Genomic DNA, 8,303 nt, shown 5'->3' with positions numbered 1-8,303 from the left:
AGTCACACCCAGAGCAAGCATTAGTTAGCATGGACACGTCATAGGACCCGAAGTGGACACCGAGGCATGCAGCTGTATGCAGCAGAGGCAGCCGAGGTTGAAGGCCTCTGGGACCAGTTCTGCCAAAGCAGGTCTCATCAGACCCTTCAGAAGCACTTGCTAGGATGCAGAGGGCTTGATCCACCCTCCAGGCCCCATTTCATAGCCTAGGAGTGATGACAAGTTCCCAGATGTCACCAGTGCAACCTGTAAGAGGACCACCATGCTCTGAAAGATGGATGACGGTTGTCAGGAGCTTGCCCCTGGCCGGAGAGGGTGTGACAACTTCATCTGTTCCTGTTCTGGCTGAGGGCTCGCCTGGAAGGTTCCGGAAGGAGCCGGTGCATTGCGGGCTCATTCAGCCTTCTGCAGACACAGTCACAGACTTGGGGTGCCCTCTGCATTTCAAGTGCCACATCTTGCCTCTCCGTGTGCCCCCATGCATGGCTTCCCTCCTCCCCCACTGAATCTTTCCACCTGTTCCCTCTCACCTGAGGCCTGAGGGAGGGTGGGGGCGGGGGTGGGGTGAAGAAGGGTGAGGACTGAGGGGCGAGTCTAGATACAGAGCTGTGATTTCACTTCTGGCGGGCATCGTTGGAACCCAGGTGGGGTGCAGGGCCACCACCTGCAGTGAGAGGGTCACACCTCCTACCTGCTCTCTGGGGCTCATTAGCTGCTGAGGTAAGGCTCTCTCTCTCTCTCTCTCTCTCTCTCTCTCTCTCTCTCTCTCTCTCTCTCTCACACACACACACACACACACACACACACACACACACATTTGCTGAGTTTTTGCTGAGATTCAAAGAGGGAAATGAGCCACTGCCACTCAGCAAACACCCTTTGAAACAGAAACTGAGCCTTCTGCATTTTCTAATGATGCCCCGTGATCTAAAAATGCAGAAGTCTGGCCTTGCTTCTTCCAAAGTCCCCTTTCTGAAAAGAGATGTCTGGAGCTCACCTTCTGCTTACCAAGCTCCCAGGGATGGAACGGAAAGGGTCAGGTGCCCCCCCAACATGTCAGGCCAGCTGATGACAATTTCCTGCTGAGTGACTGGCCTCTGGGTGGTTGTGAGGAGATGGCAAAAGTCCCAACTCTTCCTTTTCTGTTTTTTTTTGTTTTTTGTTTTTGTTTTTGTTTTTTTTTGTTCTTTGCCATTCCTCACATCTTGTCCTATTGTGTAAAGGTCAGCCACTTTGTCCTATTGTGTAAAAGTCAGACTCTGGAAATGTGGGGGAGAATTAGGGCTGTCTTAGAACTGGGGAGACTCTAGATGAGTCACTGACCACTCTGAAGTCCAGGATCTCGAATTATTAGTCTTGCGGATGCCAAAATTCTGATCATGCTGGGACATGAACCTGATGCTGAGTTTGTTTTTCCGAGCCCGTGTTGTGCTCGCAGGGCCATTGGATGGCTCTCTTCCATCATCACTCTCGCTGGATTTGGACTCAACTAGAATGCACACCTCTGGGTATGTCTGTCAGGGAGGGGAAGACCCATGTGGGCGGCACCATCCCCTAAGCTGTGGGCAGCACCTAAGCTGGGGACTGAATAACAAGGAGAAAGAGAGCTGGGTACCAGCAATCTCTTCTATTTCTGTTTCCTGACTGTAGATGCAGTGTTACTAGTTGCATTGCATTCTGGCTTGCTACCCTTTCCTCACTGGGACGAACTGTTTCTCCTCAAGCCGGAAGTCCACCTCAACACTTCCTCAACTTGCCTTTTTTTTTTTTTTTTTTTTGTCAAGCATTTGATCAGAGTCGTGAGAAAATAAAACTAGCACAAGCTCTCAGAACCTTTTTAAAAATCTTATCCCCTGGACAGAGTCATAGAACCAAAGGGACCTGACAGCCTGGAGCCATGCTGGAACATGTTCTAGGGACCTGGGACACCTAAATCCCTTGCCAACGTTGAGAGCCTGTGAGGAAAGCCTGTGTAGACCTTGCCCTACACTTATGCCCCTATCGGCAGGCTGGGCAGGGCTCTCCCAAGCACAGGGGAGGCCTCAGGATGGGTGGAATAGGTTGGTGCCTCCATGCATATACCTAGGAGATGCTTCTAGATGCATAACTGAGCAAAATTCTGAGAAGCCAGAGAATGTTCAAACAAACAGCATTCTGGCTGTGTGTCGGGGCAGGAGGAGCTACACAGTGGGGCCCAGGGCTCCACGCTCCTGTGTGTTCTCTTGTCTGTGTTCTGTAAATCTTTTCATTACAAGAATGAAACTCTTTTCCCTTGGAGGTGGGCACAGCTCTTGTTTCTTCTTGCCCATTGTCCACTGTTTTTCTAGACATTCATAGCTGGTCCTTATTAGAGAGTATAGCCAGGATTAGCAGAGATTAGTAGAGACCTCGAAGCTCCTTCCTTTCTTGAATACTTCTTTTCCTCTAGCTCAGAGGTTCTCAACCTTCCTACTACTGCAACCCTTTAATAACAGTTCCTCATGCTGTGGCGATCCACCAGCCATCAAATGATTTTCATTGCTACCTCATAACTCTAATTTTGCTTCTGTTATGAACCGCAATGTAAATATCTGACTTCAACCTCCAGAGGGGGCTGGGACCCACAGGCTGAGAAACATTACTCGAGGGCCATCCATAGTCCTCCATGGGCAGGAACCATAGATCTCTCTGCAAACCAGGCTGGTCTCGAACTCACAGAGATCGGCCTGCCTCTGCCTCTCACGTTCTGGGGTTAAAGGTGAGCACAGCTCAAGTCCTCTTGCTTGTCCAACAAGCAATCACTTACTGACCTATCTCGCTGGCTTATGTTCTTTTTAAGAGAGTCAGCCCAGGTTCAAGATCTTGTCCACTGGAAATGAATGAGTGTTCTTTCTGAGGTTACTTGCTCCCTGTTTATGACAGGTGATATTGATCCTCTATTAGTGATACATAGGAATTCTAAGATTTGTTTTGCTGGGGGAGGCATGTGATCCATGTATGTATGGATCAGAGGACAGCTTGGGAGAATTAGTTCTCTCCTTCCACTATCTAGGCCCTGGGGATCAAACTTAGATCATGAGGTTTGGTGGCAAGCTCCCATCGAGCCTTCTTGTCAACCCATGTACACAGGTTGGGTTTCGGTGGTGGTGGTGGTGGTGGTGGTGGTGGTGGTGGTTGGTTTTGTTTTTATAAAAAGTAAATGTAAGTAAAACAATGGAGCCGAAACATTCACTTATAAAAGCAAGTGGTCCTTTTCTACTTACTAAAGTTTACCTACAGGGTAGATTTTGTTATAGCATTTGCATGCATGTTAGTGTAATAGTCCCTAGATGGGGCAGGTACCATTCATAGGAGACCCAGGCAGGAGTCTCCCAACCTGAATCCCAGCCATTTGGGATGAGCATAGTGCTGTCTTTCCTGGTCACTTTAGAGTAGTGAGTTGGATATGTTTCCTATTTTGAATTCAGGGCCCTCCCTCCATCACCCACCGAAAAGGAACCTCAGGACCACTCCTGAGTTTTTCAGAACTCTGCCTAAGCTGCTGCTGCTGCTGCTGCTGCTGCTGCTGCTGCCCAACAGGTAGGTCCTACCTCCAGGATGCCAGCATCCTGCCCTTGGGGAAGGGAAGAGATAGAAAGAGTTCCATTGGCTGCCACTAGGGCTCCCAGTGCTACACTTTGCCACAAGCTGACCCTGATGGCCTAGGTGAAAAGAGGACTCAGAAGTCACCACCTTCCCTCTGTGACACTGTGCCTGCAATGATTTGTTTGACTCTGTCTGAAGGTTTTATTTTGGTTTCTGTTGTTTTTGCAGTATCGAGGACAGAACCCAGGGCCTGGTGTATGTTAGGCAAGCACTCTACCACTGAGCTATGTCCCCAGCCCTGAATCTATTATTTATTTATTTATTTATTTATTTATTTTAATTTACTTATTTTATGTATGTGAGAACACTGTGGCTGTCTTCAGACACACCAGAAGAGGGCATCAGATCCCATTACAGATGGTTGTGAGCCACCATGTGGTTGCTGGGAATTGAAGTCAGGACCTCTGGAAGAGCAGTCAGTGCTCTTAACCACTGAGCCATCTCCCCAACTCCTCTATTTTTTTTATTTACTTTTTTGGGTTATACTGTATGGAACAGGGTCTCACACTATAACCCAGGCTGGCCACAGATGCATGGACAATCAGTCTTCTTACCTCCGTTCCCTGGGTGCTGGGATCACAGGCAAGCATTACTACACTTGGTTTGTGGGTTTTGTTGTTGTATCTGTTTGTTTTGGTTTTGGTTTTGTTTGTTTTTAAACTTTTTATTGATTCTTTGTGAGTTTCCCATCATGCACCCCAGTCCTGCTCATCTCCCTGTTCCCTTGTATCCACCTTTTGCCCTTGCAACCTCCCCCGTAAAATAAAAATATACCTAAATACACACACATACACACACACGCCACACACACACAACAACAACAACAAATACAAAGCCTAGAAGACATCTCAATGTATAAGCTGTAGTATGTCACAGTGTGTCCCACAGTCTACCTTTCTGCCCACACATCTTCTCTTGCAAATGTTCATTGCAATGAGTTACTGCTCTGGTTCAAGTTCTCTGGCTTCTGTGACTCCATCAATATTGGATCCTCATTGGGACTCCTCCCTGTTATCCTCTTGTTGCCCTGTGTCATGGAGATCCTGCTGCTTTGGATCAGCAGAGCTGGCCGTTTCATGCATCCCAGCCCTTTGCAGATGATATAGATTTGGAGATGGAACCATTTAGAGCCCTGGATCTGGTCATCCCTCCAGCTCTCCCTTCTCTGCACCACCAGGCAAGCTCTCTGGTACTGCTCTGGCTAGACCACCCAATGCCACCATCAGTGGGAGGCAGGGGCAGCTCTTCTCCTTGCATGCCTTCGGAGCCCAGCTCACCAGCACCCACACCTCCAGAGCCAGCTCCACTGTGCTGCCCAGTCAAACTGCAAGGCTCACTCTCCCAAGTGCTGCAGCCTGTGAGAGGCTGGGCCAGCTCTCCCACTCTTTCCACAGGCCCACCTGTGCCTTTCCTATCAGGCAGGGTAGAGGACCTGTTCTCCTGAGTGCTATAGCCAGTGAGGGAGCAGGGCTAGGTATCCCTGCTCTCATGATCCCAGGGTCAACTCTCCTGGCTACTGATGATGGGGAGTCACCCACCGTACCCCACACCAACTAGCGGGGGTAGGGGCAGCTCTCCTGTACTCTCTTTGGGAGAGAGGCTCACCTGTGCCCCCTTGACCAAGAGGTGGTGAGGGGTGGGGGTGGGACATCACCTCTGCATCCATGCTACCCCATGGCAGACAAGTGGCAAGGTTGGTTCTCTTACCTTCATGCTCTCGGGCCAGCTCACCCACACCCCTGCCACCAGGGATAACTCCATCTTGCTGCCTGGGTGAGGTGCAGGGCCTGCTCTCCTGAGTCGTGCTGCCAGTGAGAGATGGGGCCAGTTCTCTGGATCACTGCATCTAGTGACGAGTGGGGACCAGTTATGCACAGCCCCTGGACATCCGCATGGTCCCTGGTGGTGGTCCCGACCAGAGACATCCCCATGTTTTCTAGTGGTAACATGAACTACAGACATTGACACCAACCCCTGCTGGGCCGGATTCAGATATGGCCTTCACAGACTGCTTAAGCTGGGACCTGACCGTGGACTTGGGTGGAGGGGCTGGCCGCTCACACCAGGTTACTCTGCTCGACCCACGAGTCTCTGGTTCTGTCTCTCTTCATAACAGGCAAGCGCAAGCTGCTCCATTTCTCTTTCTCTCCATCTGACCACCACAAACATGCACATTGTGGTGGTTCCTGCTACAGGCTGGCTACATGGCTGGCAGGCCCCTGGGTTACATCTTCCATCAGCCCTGCATGGTGTGGTACCTGCAGGTCTATGGCCTGCCAGTGCCAGGCGTGGGAGGGCAGGTCTGCGAGTGGCATGGTGATCCACAGGTCTCTGTCTGTCTTCCTCCTCCCAAGCTGCACTGCCCGGATTGGGTTGGATTGGATTAGATTTTTTTGCATCCTAGGCATAAGACAGTTTTGGCCACCAAGCCAGGCATCAAGCTAGAATGAACAAAGGACTGTCATCTGCTCTGTCCCCTGATTGATATAAGAGCCATACCACCAACAAGGTGATTCTTTGCCCATTGCCAAGGGTGTGTGTGTGTGCATGTGTATGTGTGTGTGTATAGTGGGAGATTGTGTGTTTTTATTTTAAACTTTTACCATGGAAATAATGAAGCATTTACAAAAGAGAAATAGGATGCTATGATAGGTTTCATGTACCTGTGACCCAGTTTCAACCATGTTCTCTTGTGTGTCTAACCCTTGAACCCCCAAACCTTGCTATAGAGGTCTCCTATGTTTCCTTCTGTAAATAATTTGCTATGTATGCCCTTTAAAAAGAATAAGGCTACACTGGCCGTGGTGGCACACACCTTTAATCCCAGCACTTGGGAGGCAGAGGCAGGTGGATTTCTGAGTTCAAGGCCAGCCTAGTCTACAAAATGAGTTCCAGGACAGCCGGGGCTACACAGAGAAACCCTGTCTCGAAAAACAAACAAAACAAAGCAAAAAGAATAAGGCCTCATAAAGTGTAAGCTAACATACATGCCATGAATACATTTGTCCAAATGCACAGAACGCATACCACCCAGACATACCACCCAGAGTGGTATGTGTTGCTAGGAAACAATGCCCAATCTGTCAGCCACCGACTATGTGTCACCACAGCACGTCCAGGTGTGGCAAATGTGTCACTCTGATATCGGACATAGATAGGTGGGCACCCCGGGAGCATGGGTCGGGGTGGGTGGCAGGTGGGAGAGATTGGGAAGTCTGTACTTTCAATTTTGCTGTAACCCTGAAACGACTCGAGGATTTGTCCTTAAAAACCGAAAAGCTCACGATACTGTCAGGAAACTTAAAAACGAGCAACACTTTCATGATCTATGATTAGAACGCCTGTCTCCCTCACTAAGCTGGGAGTGTCTCCAGAGTTTTCTGCTTTGCTCTTGGCTGTATCCCTGGACCTAGCAGTGTCTGAGAACCAGTAAGTCCCCAACAGTCCAGGCTAGGGAGGTGAATGAATGAATGAGCGGGTGAGGAGCTGAGAGCCCACTCTGCTCTCCTTGTCCGCTGGCCTGTCATCACTTGGCTCGACTGCTGCTCCCAGGTCCCCAGACTCTCCCATTCTGAGATGAGCAGGACCGGTCCCCTCTTCTGCCTGCCCACCTGCATCTTAAACTCTCAGCGAGTGGCTAATCCTCTCCCGTGGCTGCAGCCAGCTCCCCCTGTGAGGCTAATTCCACCTTCCCATTTAATCATCATACTTAGCACACTCAATGAGGGTTTTTCATCTCCGAGCCCCACGCAGGCATTAGCTGATTACTGTAATCTGTTTGACTCCCAAGGCATCCGCCAGGAAGGCAGGGAAAAGGACCCGGAGCCTCCTTTCCCTTTTGGAAGCTCAGTTTCCTCTCCTGTAAACTTGGGGTGTGATGGCTAATGGGCATACGGGGTGGTGGGGTTAAAGTCTCACGGAATCTGAAAAGGGCCGGGCATTGTTTCCTAGCAACCAACAAGCCCACACCTGGGTTAGAATCCAGCTTTCTCCACTTCAGATTTTCTGAGCCTTGATTTTTCTATAAAACGAAGACAGTGCCCACTTCTGACGTTGCTGAAAGGATGGGTGGACACTCCCGCCACATGCTCATGATGCACAAACTCCATGCAGGGCTCCAGAGAAGCCCAGTGGCCGTTCTTAGGACATAAATGAAGGTGCAAGAGGCTGAGGTGTGTGGCAAGCAGAAGTTCCTTCTTTCCACCTTTGTTCTCTCCCTAGTGTTAGAAAGGAGGAGAGACATCCATTGCCTCCCTCCCGATAGTCTCGGCAGTTAGCCCTGCCTTCCTGTCCCCGGTGCACCAGTAAAGACAGGCATTAGGTACAAGAGGACACTTAGTCTAGATGGGGAGGTATTGATTTCTGTTTATTTGTTTTTTTGAATAGGATCTTATGTAGCCCAGGCTGGCTTCAAACTCACTACTTAGCCAAGGCTATCCTTGATCTGGTAACGCTTCTGCCTTCACTCCCCAGGGATTACAGGTGCGTGACAGCATTTCAGGTTTATGCGGTGCTGAGGATAGACCCTGGAGCTTTGTATGTGCTACGCAAGCGCTGCACCTGGCCACCATTGATGGAGGGCATTCGGGAGCTTTTTCTTACAGCCAAGGAAGAGACCATGGGTCACACTCACATTTCACAAATGATGAAACTGACCCTCACACAGAGAAACATAACAC

The 8,303-nt window shown here is 49.9% G+C and overlaps 1 non-coding gene across 1 annotated transcript; it reads right to left on the bottom strand.

Annotated features, from left to right (window-relative positions):
* Positions 1 to 6,015: 6,015 nt before the first annotated feature.
* Positions 6,016 to 6,160, bottom strand: LOC115032214. Its single transcript, XR_003837870.1, has one exon. It is a non-coding gene; the product is annotated as a small nucleolar RNA SNORA48 (small nucleolar RNA).
* Positions 6,161 to 8,303: the final 2,143 nt, after the last annotated feature.

The sequence above is a fragment of the Mus caroli genome, chromosome 10, assembly GCF_900094665.2.
Source record: "Mus caroli chromosome 10, CAROLI_EIJ_v1.1, whole genome shotgun sequence".
Taxonomy (NCBI): domain Eukaryota; kingdom Metazoa; phylum Chordata; class Mammalia; order Rodentia; family Muridae; genus Mus; species Mus caroli.
Note: the sequence above shows the minus strand (reverse complement) of the source record. Positions and strands in the feature narration are given on the sequence as shown.